This window comes from Macrobrachium rosenbergii, chromosome 19, assembly GCF_040412425.1.
Source record: "Macrobrachium rosenbergii isolate ZJJX-2024 chromosome 19, ASM4041242v1, whole genome shotgun sequence".
Classification (NCBI taxonomy): Eukaryota; Metazoa; Arthropoda; class Malacostraca; order Decapoda; family Palaemonidae; genus Macrobrachium; species Macrobrachium rosenbergii.
The window spans coordinates 21,574,157-21,587,215 of NC_089759.1; the positions used below are offsets into that span (position 1 = coordinate 21,574,157).

The 13,059-nt window shown below is 36.8% G+C and overlaps 1 protein-coding gene across 11 annotated transcripts in view; it reads left to right on the top strand.

Annotated features, from left to right (window-relative positions):
• mAChR-A (muscarinic Acetylcholine Receptor, A-type) overlaps nt 1-13,059 on the top strand; it is a 762,830-nt gene that overhangs the window by 70,048 nt on the left and 679,723 nt on the right. For 4 of the 11 annotated variants that reach the window (XM_067121256.1, XM_067121251.1, XM_067121247.1 and 1 more), the window contains exons 1-2: nt 3,785-4,262; nt 6,360-6,503. The exons of 2 other annotated variants lie outside the window; for them this stretch is intronic. The gene's annotated coding sequence lies outside the window, so the exon portion shown is untranslated. Of the gene's footprint in view, nt 1-3,784; nt 4,263-6,359; nt 6,504-13,059 lie in introns of those variants that run through there. 5 more of the 11 variants (XM_067121252.1, XM_067121248.1, XM_067121253.1 and 2 more) reach the window with 3 other exon arrangements.

Consider the following 13,059-nt stretch of genomic DNA (forward strand, 5'->3'; position numbering starts at 1 on the left):
AGTTGAGATAGCTTTGGAGTTGACATGTCTCTTGAAGATTTCGTTTTCGCCCACTGGCAACCTGCCTTTAGGAAATGGGACGCACTTGGGATCCGTGGGTTGTCCGGGCGTGATAACGAAGCCTTTGGACTAGTTAGCCGCGAATTCAGTTGAAGTATTCTACGCTGATGTAGACAGCTGCATTGGTCATCTGTTTCTTCTCTCCGGGCGGAGCCGATCTGGTTCCTCGTTTAATTTGAACCTTGCGAAAGAGTTTCTTAAGCTGATGTTGAATTTATGAGGTTAGTTTGTTGTTTGAGGCTAATTCAGCTTTATGCCAGTACGGGTCCTTGCCTGAAGATGGCCTGTAGATTGGTAAAGTGCAAAAAAATGTGGCTAATATGGGCTTTTGAACTCTAACCTAATATTATAAAAAAAAAGACCAAATAAGAGTTTTGAAAGAGTTATCGTTCTTGTGCTATGAAGAAAACTTTAGAATATGTATTCCTGAGATTTGAAAGGGATTTAGCGATTTTTTCCTTAATAGATAAAAGGAAAAATATGTATCCCTGATGCCACATTGTATGCGAGTGATATGTGGGATGCATTCCTCAGTTTCCCCCGTTACACCCGATGTTTGTACGAAAACTGGTTTTCGTATGATTACATTTTTCGCTAGAACATTTTAATTTTTTTTTTTTGCAAAGTATTGGTAATTTTGCTTAATAAAGTATGAGCATCAGAAGACATATGGTACGGTTTTTAGTTTTCTGTAAAAGAAAACTATTGTGCCGGCGTTGTCTGTCTGTCCGCACTTTTTTCTGTAAGCACTTTTTTCTGTCCGCACTTTTTTCTGTCAGCACTTTTTTCTGTCCGCCCTTTTTCTGTCCGCCCTCAGATCTTAAAAACTACGGATCATCTACCCTCCAATCATCAAACATACCAAATTGCAGCCCTCTAGCCTCAGTATTTTTTAACATTTTATTTAAGGTTAAAGTTAGCCATAATCGTGCTTCTGGCAGTTATATAGGATATGCCACCACCGGGCCGTGGTTAAAGTTTGATGGGCCGTGGCTCATAGAGCATTTATACCGAGACCTCCGAAAGAGATCTATTTTCGGTGGCCTTGATTATACGCTGTAGTGGCTGTACAGAAAACTCGATTGCGCCGAAGTTTCTTCGGCGCATTTTTTACTAGTTGGTAATTGAGTTTGAACCCGAAAAGAACTAAAAAAATATATATTTTCATTAAGTTGAAAAGACCATTAGGACGAAATTCCCAAACCGGAACGCAGATTGCCATCAATTGCAAGCTCTTGATGACAGTTCCGGAACTTGAGTGTAATAAATGGCCTCAAATGTTACTTGAAGAAAACAAACTCCTCAATTTGGCCAAATAAGAGTGGAATTTTTGCGATTTTGATGCTATCGAGAGGTCGGCAAGGGACAAGAGTAACGAAACGTGGCATGTCTTGCCCGTAGAATGAAGCATTAGGGGTTTTCCATGGATGGAAGACCTGACGTTATTAGTTTTACAAACGCTCTCGTGCGCACGGCACTCACATTCTATGTATAGTGTATATTTTTATATATATGTATATATGTAATATATATATATATATACATACATACACATATATATATATATATATATATATATATATATATATATATATATATATATATATATATATATATATATATATATATATATATATATATATATATATATATATATATATACCAATGAGCAAGGGACGGGAATGCCCTGAATACAGTAATCATGTAATCATGGATTATGAAACGTTGGGAATAAACATGCAATCAAATGACTAATCAAGAGTATTCCTGTCCGCCTCTGTTTAATGTATATATATATATATATATATATATATATGTATGTATATATATATATATATATATATATATATATATTATATTTACTTTCAACATGAAAAGTCAAACAGTAAAAAGTGAAGTGTTTGACTTTTCATGTTGAAAGCAAGATTTGTGGAAATCAGAAAGTTTGAGAACTGAAATTTGGAATTTTTTTTTAGCGATTATTTGAATATATTGTCACACACACATGCACGCGCATACGTGCACACACACATACACTATATATATATACATACACACACACACACATATATATATATATATATTTATGTATGTATATTACTGTGTGTGTGTGTGTAGGTCAGGTGACCATAGTAGTCAAGGATTTTCTATGTATTTATTGACATAAAATCCATGTGTAAATTGTAAAACGGAATTGCTGTACAGTATACAGATAAATTTGTTGCATATCTATGTAAGTGTTTCAGTCACGAACTAAAAGATTCTTTCATGCAATATTGTACTTGTGAATCTGTATCACCAAACGCAGTGAGAATATTACATTATTTGCACAAAATTAAACACGAAGATGTAGAATGCTATTTAATCATATAGAGTACTTGCAGAATATATCCATTTTGTCATTGCTACACCACAGCCAAAAAAGTCAAGTCATAATCTTGCGCCATACTTTGGAAATCTGTTGTCAGCGACAGCGGGTCACAATGGGGCACGAGAGTGTATGTGTGAGCTCATCACAATCTAGATTCCTCGCCCCTCCCCTTCCCAGTAACTTTACGAGTACATCTGGAAAGCGCACTTTTCTGAATGAACTCTCACGCAGAAGGGCGTTGGTGTCGCGAGAGTTTAATTGAAACACTTGACAGAAAGAGTTTCGTCATTCACCAACTGGCGAAATTCCTCCCGCCCTCCCTCTCCGAGCTAGTTACTGCAGATGGTTGGCGTACTGTCGTGTGCACCCACGTTATTCTAGGTTCTCTTTAATCTCTCCAATTTTCGAGGGCTACATTGCAGAGATGAACTACGACAACTTGATGTTGCTGCTACTGCTGCTGACCCCTCCATAAAGATATGGCATATCGAGGGTCACTCGGTCTAGTTATGGCAAGGCTGAAAATATCCGTCATGCATATTTAGACTCAAGTTCCCAGCTTTAGGTTCTATCTCTGCGAGCTATCTTTTTTTCCCTTCTCTCAACATCTCATAAACGAGACTTGTTTCTTCATCGAATACCTAAGAGAACTCACTTATTTGCATATGTTTAGTATTCACTTTTTTTTCTCTCATTTTTTTTTTATCTATGCCTTTATTCAATAACGTTGACTCTGTCGTTATTCTTCCCTTACTTCTTCCTCGCCAGTGTAATAACGCCTCTTGCCAGCGACACCATGGGGGCGGGGCCTCATCCCTTCCAGACGTAGAACGAACGGGCTCGGTTCAGCCCATGAACATGAAAAAGCTAAAGGCAAGTTTGTTGTACCTTGCGATTTCCATTGAGCGTTCGTTGCACTGAAAGCTGACAATAATGTGCCCATAAATCCCAGCACGAATGAGATGTGTAGAGGAAAGTATCACCTTTTTATTAGTTTTTCCCCCAAAGTAAAGGTGAGGACATCTTCGCTAGACTGCCTTCTCAAAATTTTATGACAGTATCTGGCCTTCTATACGTACCGTTTACGAAGCGTGTGAATTTCATTTCTGAGCCCTTGGTGCTTGGCAATCGCTGTATCGAAACGTCATAGCACATTTAGATTGGTTGCATTGATAACCGCTTAGCTTCACACGGTAACGATTAGAGGAAAGAGAGAGAGAGAGAGAGAGAGAGAGAGAGAGAGAGAGAGAGAGAGAGAGAGAGTGGGTGGGGGGGTGTTGGGGAGTTGAAGAGGGTCAGGTGCGTACGATATGTTGATCTGTCGGCCGGCAGCGGCAGTGGGCGTTTTAGGAAAGGCTTGGTCATTCGTGAGGCGTCTGCCCGCTGCGGCGCGTATATATGACGCTCTTGCTGTGAGAAGTTCCTTACTACTGGTGTGAATAGGCTGAAATTTTCCCCCGAAATCGAAATTGCAAGCCTTATTGCTTGCCGTTGTCGTCCTTTTGCGAGGCCTAACGTTTGCGCGGTCGCTTTCGAAGATAATGTTGTCAGAGAACAGTGATTTTAACGGCCGTGGGAGAACCGGCTGGCTTAACTGTTCAAGTGATAGGCTCTCTCGCACAGAGAACTAATGCAACTTTATTGAGAAGCTTTGGTCGAAACCCCAGGTCTAAAAGAAAAGAAGAAAAGTACAGCTTTGACTCGCGGTCTGTATGAAGTGACTCAGAAAAAAAAAAGCTTAACAGATCTTCTCTCTTCAGTGGTTGAAATCTCCCTCACAATGAAAGCAGGTTTTGAAAAATCATGAGAAAAACTACTCCCTGCCTATCAGGTAACGCACTAATTCAGTGAAAGCAGAAAACTTATCTTGATAAAATCCTTAGAAAAATTAGTAGTTGTAGTAATAGCTGTAGCAATTTAAAAAAAATTAACGAAAATGCAACATCAAATGTCATAATAAATAAAATAATCATTACCGATAATAAGAAGGATAATAATAATAATGATGATATTAATAGTTGCCTCATTATCATAATTATAATCAGATATAAAAGCTTAGTGCTATTGTTAATATAACTAAAATGCATATTTATAAAAAGGAGAATTTCAAATGACAACTGCAGTGTGTTAACGTGTGTGTCTGTGTGAACCAAACCTTGTGTGTGTAGCCCGGCCAAACACCATCATTATTCCTCTCTTGTCCCATTTTATTCATTGAAAGTGCGACACCTCAAACCTTTAATTTTTTTTTTTTAAATCTTTTTTGACGTTCTACAAAACCGCTTCCTGCCTCCGTAGTTGTTGTTCCCCCTACAAATGCAGCAGAAAAGGACCTGTGAGCTTTGTGGATGAGCCTAATGTTTTTCCCGTCTGTAATAGTGTTGGTTTTTTTCTACCTCGAAAGTGTCTGAAAGTATTATTTAAGTTTAAACGATGAAGCTATACTCATATTGATTATAATTGTCGATTTTATTTAACGATTTTTACGATTTGTGTGCGACGGACGCTACTTTTGGTGTCATATATAAATACACATACGTACACGCTTATAATATGCATTATCTGAAACACTATATTAGTACATCTCAATAGGCCTAAGCATACTTGTAAAAAAAGTCGTTTTAGTTTTGAGTAAGTTAGCCAAGGCCAGTAGAAATAATTATGTCATAGGCATAGACACATTCGCTCAGTATACATTCTGTCCATCCATATACAGACATTTTCCTTTGGGGCTAGGCCTACTTGTTTATTTTAAGGCTTGTAGGCTCATAAAAAGAACGAAATATGTCTACTCTGGTGTCTTACATATTCACAGTATACATCACATAAATCTGCAGAATGCCCTAAGTATAATAAAGTACTTACAGGAGCTTAAAACTAACAATATAGATAACTATTTTGTTGCCTTACATATACTTGCGCTTATAGAAACACACACACATGTGTTACCCCTACACTGAATCCCTAAAATAGAATTTATCATGAGACCTAGGCCTAAAAGTATTTTTAGCAGTGTGAAAGTGGTGTAAGATAAACCAAATTAAAATCCTAAGTATGTGGGTGTGTGGGGAGAGAGAGAGAGAGAGAGAGAGAGAGAGAGAGAGAGAGAGAGAGAGAGAGAGAGAGAGTGCGAACGGAACTCCCCCTTGCCATATCCTCCGCCAGATATCTCACGCTTTTTGCTTCGTGTGATGTTAGTCTCTCCTCACGCACACCGACACACTTGCCATAAAACAAATGTGAATGTTATGCTTTTGAAAGAGAAGACTCAATTAGCCATCATTAGCCCCACCCATAACACAGGTCGGATGACACCCTGCCCACATACACACACACACACACACACACACACACACACACACACACACACACACACACACGCCGACTCATTAATTTGCCAACGCTAAATTGTAGTCTTCAGGAGTAGTTTACTCGTTCTCCTAACATTGCTAAACTTGAATTGACTAAAACTTCATTTATCTAAATAGAGTTTCACCTGTAGACTCATTTGTAGCCTGTTCGGTACAAACGCTCATGCCTACACATATTATGTACCTACATCAGCGTACCTGCATATCTGTCGTTTAGTCTTTATATAGATGTACATGTATATACGCATCCATTGCACAGGCGTACACACAATATTTAATAATCCATAGACTCACATTCGTACACGTTTTGTAATTACTTAAGCATACATGTTTACACAACATTTATAATATATACCCATATATACACATACAATCTCCCAAGCCATACATACTCATGCACACACACACCCACGAGCGCGCGCGCGCGTTTCCCATCGGGTTTCATGTACATAAGTATCGCAGGTTCTTTTATTTTAAATTTTTTGAATGAGGAAAAAAAAATTCCTTTGAAAATAATTGCAACAAGTTTAGATGGTCGCTTCCTTTCCCCCCAATAGTGAAGAAACGAAATCATTTTTGGGATCATTCTACGAAAAAGCCAAGAGCCTCTTCTTCTTCAGTGAGTGAGATCTTATTTTTTTTTTCACCGAATACTGACTGACTTCTCCCTCAACCTTCATCATCCAAGTTTTTCTCCTAAGGTAAGTGAGGAAACGCCCGGACAGTAGGCCTAATGGTCTCTGTTTTGAAAATTACCGTTATTTTTCTTGCACATTAAGAGAATTTCAAGCTCTGTTATAAAATAGTGTTGTATTGTTTCAGTGAGGATGTTATTATTGATGTATAGGGATACATTTAAACGCTTACTATGATTCTGGAAACGTTGACAGTTTCCTGGTAATGGAATTAAACTGGAAAGTTACGAAATCTTCAGGTGTATTCTCTTGAAAAATTTACTTGTGATGATAGGTCTAGAACTCGTTAACGGAAATTAAGGACTTTTTTATATATAATATGTAAATAGGTGGCTATTTGAAAACCGTAACGGTTGTCACTAGGAAATCAAGCCACTCTCAGTTCGAATCCCGAGAAATTTTTGTCGTTGGAAAGGTCGCTGCTCTTTAGGAAGTCGATACTTTTGATAAAACTTTTCTAAAGGATGGAATAATGTTGAGGCATATGCACTCTACAGGCTCATCCGAAAACTTTCGTCTCTGTTTCGTAGTAGTGATGTACTAAACTTTCTTTAATAGCATGTAAACTCTCTCTCTCTCTCTCTCTCTCTCTCTCTCTCTCTCTCTCTCTCTCTCTCTCTGTGTGTGTATGTGTTAACCGTAGCTCGTGGGTACCGTGTCCTGAAAGTCTCAAGGTTTCCTTTCGGATATTTAGCTAAAAAAAAAACATAAAAAAAGGCCTTGGGAGTCATGAAGACATTGATGTTGTGTTTCTGTTCCTCCCCCTCTCTCTCTCTCTCTCTCTCTCTCTCTCTCTCTCTCTCTCTCTCTCTCACACACTTTATTTCGCTTTTTTATCCAAAATGTAATATTTATAGTTTTATTCCCACAGTTTATCGGTCCTTTTTCATTTATTTTGTTTATTTTTTCTTGCATTGCTTGCAATACTACCCCATGCCCTTTGTAAAAATGGCAGAATTTTAACGTTACAACGAATAGTACAATAACCTAAAGCATATATATGGCACGGGTTCGAGCGGAATACAAAAAGGGAAGGATTGCTTAATCGACATTTCTTCTGCCGTTACAACTGAAATGAGGGAAGGAAAAGAGTAAGTCTAGACTTAGATTTGTAAAGTTAGGGCCAACATTCCTTTAATTGCTGGTACCTTAGCAATTGCTCTCGGGACAAAATTCGCCCTAAGACTCCTTGGGAGACGAGTGAGCATCTGACCTGTATAACCGTCACTGTGGGGGTCTTTGACCGGCGTAGCTTCTCATAGGCCTACCAAGAAAAAAATCTTTAGACATGTCTAAATCACGTTATTGGCATATTTGTGTGTTTATGTATTTTAGATGCTTAAATACACCTACGAGCGACTGTGGGTTTTTTTTTTTACAATTCATTTGTTCCTATAGTGTTCATCCATATAAGCCTATGGTGTATATGGTGTACGTAATACTTTAATTACGTTAATGTTATTAATGTAATAGTGTTATCTAAGCCAGTCGTCATTTTGACGTCATCTTTCTTTTATATATTTAATCTCTTCATCTTGTTTCTATATAATCTGTTTAAAAATCTGGCATTGCATCTCTCATGAGAAGAATCGTTACAACCTTGTATTATTTAAAAGAAAATTGATGTGGCGTTCTGTTCCCTTTCCTTAATTGTTAACGTTGAAATCTTGTTCAGCTGTATCTCAAGTGGAATCTATTTGCAGTCTATTAGCCTCTGACCCGCAGCGCAGGAAGAAGCGTTTGATGGTTTTCGTGGGAATCATCATTTAGCTCAGAGGCCTCGTCCCTTAGGTCATGCAATGTCATCATACTCTTTTATGCAATAAATGTGCATTGCAAATTTTTTCTGCGTGGGTAGCGTTCGACATCTTTTTTTTTTCCTCGCTGATTTCGTTTCGTTGTTGATTCTGCTTGCTCACTGCTGTCTTGGAGTAGCCTAAGTGGTTTTCGTTTCTCTCTGATATTTCTGCATTGCTACCCTAATACTATTTTCCTTGCATTTTAATACATTTTTTATCTGTTTGTTAATTTATTATTATTTTTAATTTATTATTATTTTTTTTAATAAGTGGGATCTCTTCATTCTGCATTTCCATTTACCTCCTCTTGCTTCTTCCTAATGAACACCGTATTCATTGGAAGCTTGAATTTCAAGTCAATGGCCCCTGTGGGCTTGTTCCATATGAATAGGTTTCATCGTCTGAATAATAATAATAAAATAATATATGTGTATGTCATGCTGACTTGATACAGTGTTTTCGCTGTCGTGGTAATGTCTGTTGGCAGAGAAATTTGTCGTTGGTTTAGATTATTTGAACAAATTTTATTTTTGATGTTTTTTTATGTGGGCGAGCGGGGGTGGGATGGGCTATTGCAGCCTTTCCACATTTCAAACTGTGGCAATATGGGAAAGAGTTCCTTATCTGTACGTAAATTCCGTTTCATTTATGTTTAAAAGTTTTCTAGACTTTTCTCTTTCCAAGTAAACCCCATTAAGGGGGGTAGTGCCTTCAGTGCACCTCGTGCGGTGCACTGTAGGCATTACTTAATGTTCTTTGCAGCGTCCCTTCGGCACCCAGCTGCAACCTCTTTCATTCCCTTTGCTGTACCTCCATCCGTATTCTTTCTTGTATAATTCTTTCCACTCTCTCCTTAACAATTGATTGAGAGTGCAACTACGAGGTTTTCCTCCTGTTACACCTTTCAAACCTTTCTACTCTTAATTTCCCTTTCAGCGCTGAATGACCTCATAGGTCCCAGCGCTTGGCCTTTGGCCTAAATTCTATCTTCCATTCCAAGTAAGGACGTCAACTTTCGTGTGTGAGAACGGTTCACGCCAATCACGGAGTCTGATATATCAAAACGCTGTCCATACTCTTTTGCCCGAAGATTATCTGGTTAATCTGAACAATTTGATAAAAGAATAAAATGCAGAAGCACCTCAGCTTACAAGACGCCTTGGGCGCTTGGCTTTCTGGTTAAGTTGCAGAGGCCCTTTATTCCTCGCACCGTTGCAATGTGGAACAGTCTCCCTGAGGATGTCGTGCCATTGGAACTTCAGCGGTTCAAGCGAAGATGAATGCATTACTACCCTTATGCTGTTCTCCTTGCATTTGAATACATTTTTATCTATTTATGAATTTATTAATTTGTCTTTTTAATAAGTGAGATCTCTTTCTGTATTTCCCTTTTTCTTCTCTTGCTTCCTAATGAGCACCATATTCTTTGGAAGCTTGAATTTCAAGTCAGTGGACCCTGTTGGCATGTTTTATATGAATAGGGTACATCTACTTATTAATAATAATAATAATAATAATAATAATAATAATAATAATAATAATAATAATAAGTAGCAAAGACCATGTATTATATCCTGCAATCGAATATTTTATAGATATCCTACAGCTAACAGCCATTCTAAATATTTCCTAACCTAAACTAACTTGTACTTTACACTTAACATTCAGTCTAAGTGTAAAGTTTGAAGTGGTAGCATAAAAATATATGTAATAGGTACAGAAAACCCTTCATGTTGGCAAGTCACCGTATCCACTTTTCATGTGATTGTTATTTCATCGCTTACGAACTGTAGGCTGATGAACGTTATTATTATTATTTTTTTTTTTCATCGCTTACGAACTGGAGGCTTAGCTGTGGCGATGAACATTATTATTATTATTATTATATTATTATTATTATTATTATTATTATTATTATTATTATTATTATTATTATTAATTCATCGCTTATGAACTGGAGGCTTAGCTGTGGCGATGAACATTATTATTATTATTATTATTACGGTTCAAGCGAAGATGAATGCATTACTACCCTTATGCTGTTCTCCTTGCATTTGAATACATTTTTATCTATTTATGAATTTATTAATTTGTCTTTTTAATAAGTGAGATCTCTTTCTGTATTTCCCTTTTTCTTCTCTTGCTTCCTAATGAGCACCATATTCTTTGGAAGCTTGAATTTCAAGTCAGTGGACCCTGTTGGCATGTTTTATATGAATAGGGTACATCTACTTAATAATAATAATAATAATAATAATAATAATAATAATAATAATAATAATAATAATAATAAGTAGCAAAGACCATGTATTATATCCTGCAATCGAATATTTTATAGATATCCTACAGCTAACAGCCATTCTAAATATTTCCTAACCTAAACTAACTTGTACTTTACACTTAACATTCAGTCTAAGTGTAAAGTTTGAAGTGGTAGCATAAAAATATATGTAATAGGTACAGAAAACCCTTCATGTTGGCAAGTCACCGTATCCACTTTTCATGTGATTGTTATTTCATCGCTTACGAACTGTAGGCTGATGAACGTTATTATTATTATTATTTTTTTTTTTTCATCGCTTACGAACTGGAGGCTTAGCTGTGGCGATGAACATTATTATTATTATTATTATATTATTATTATTATTATTATTATTATTATTATTATTATTATTATTAATTCATCGCTTATGAACTGGAGGCTTAGCTGTGGCGATGAACATTATTATTATTATTATTATTATTATTATTATTATTATTATTATTATTATTATTAACTCATCGCTTACGAACTGGAGGCTTAGCTGTGGCGATGAACATTATTATTATTATTATTATTATTATTAAGATCACATCTGAAATGGTAGTATAGCGATAAATAATCAAAATAGTTAGCTGATAAGTACAGAAGTTCGTTAAGTTGAGAAGTTAATGTATCCATATTTATTGTAGGCTTAGCTGTGGCGATGAACGTTATTATTATTATTATTATTATTATTATTATTATTATTATTATCCATTGAACTGTAGGGTTATCTATGGCGATGAACATTATTATTATTATTATTATTATTATTATTATTATTATTATTATTATTATTATTATCCATTGCCACCGGTGAAGCTTCCCACCTTAATTGTATGGAAATCGGAGGCCAGTGTATTTATGGCACAGCGTGCAGCTCTTCTCTCTTTCCATGAGCGAAAAAAAACATTATATATGAAAATGAGTTGCCAAGTTAATTGGTTATCCCCGACGTATAGTGAAAACTCCACTTTTTGAAGGGATTTTCTTTTGCTTTCTTTGGAATTGGATGCTTTCCTGCTCACAATGCCTATTTCGGTTTTGATGGAGAGTGGATGATAATCTCTTTTACTTACTTCTCTGTTGGTGCCTAATTGTGGTTGATTTTGCTCTCTCTCTCTCTCTCTCTCTCTCTCTCTCTCTCTCTCTCTCTCTCTCTCTCTCTCTCTCTCTCTCTCTCTCTCTCCTCTCAAATAAATCATCAAGACAACATTAATACCCGTGTGAAATAGTAATTAAAGAATACAGTTTTAAACTCTCTCTCTCTCTCTCTCTCTCTCTCTCTCTCTCTCTCTCAAATAAACCATCAAGACTACATTAATACCCGTGTGAAATAGTCTCTCAAATAAACCATCAAGACTACATTTCCCCTAATTCAGGAATATACCTGAAGTTGATTTGTTCTTGGTTCTCTCTCTCTCTCTCTCTCTCTCTCTCTCTCTCTCTCTCTCTCTCTCTCTCTCTCTCTCTCTCTCGTCATTCGTAGAAATATTTATTTTTCAGCTTTTAGAAACGCTTCAGAAAAAGTCTCCTTTTCGTATGATGAAAATAAAGGATAGGATTATTTCTTCATATTGGGCGATGAAGAAACAACAACAGAAAAAATACTTCGAAACCAATATCAGGTCGTCCTTTTAGGGGGGTAGTACCGTCAGTGTGCTTTATGAGGTGCACTGTAGGCATTACTTAAGGTTCTTTGCAGCGTCCCTTCGACCCCTAGCTGCAGCTCTTTTCATGCGTTTCACTGTACCTCCGTTCACATTCTCTTTCTTCCATCTTACTTTCCACCCTCTCCTAACAATTTCATGGTGCAACTGCGATGGTTTCCTCCTGTCACCTGGAAAACCTTTTTGCTGTCAGTTTCCGTTTCACCGCTGAATGACCTCATAGGTCCCAGCGATTGGCCCTTGGCCTAAATTCTATATTCTATTCTATTCTGATATCAGGTCATGTTTTTAAATAGTCTTTGTAAGTGAGTTAGCAGAAGGAAAATCTCTTCGTAAACTGTTAGGTTAACTATGTGCATATTTCCACGTTTTTGTAAGCCTGATTTCACACAGCGTTCTCAAGTGGTTGGGAATAGTGTTAGCATTCTTTCATGGTAAGATGGCCGAGGTTGTGATTTAGGGGGTGATTTCGTTCATTTCTATTTTAGATATCACTGCATCAAAATAATAATTGAGAGACAGAACTCAAAGAATATGTGGTGTAATATGTTTACATCGCCTTGTGTATGGTTCAGTTGCCGGAAGTGATACAGTTCGTTCTACACACACTGATCGACTGTATTCTCTATTCGGTTAAGCTAACCTTGATTATACATGTTTCCTTGCCTCTAGCAATTTGTAGTTTATTATGTTGTATTCTGTTTGATTTAGAAATGTTATTGTAGGTGGCTTAAACATGAAACATCAGCCTGTGATCACGTTATTTATTTTATGCGAATATTTTTATATTT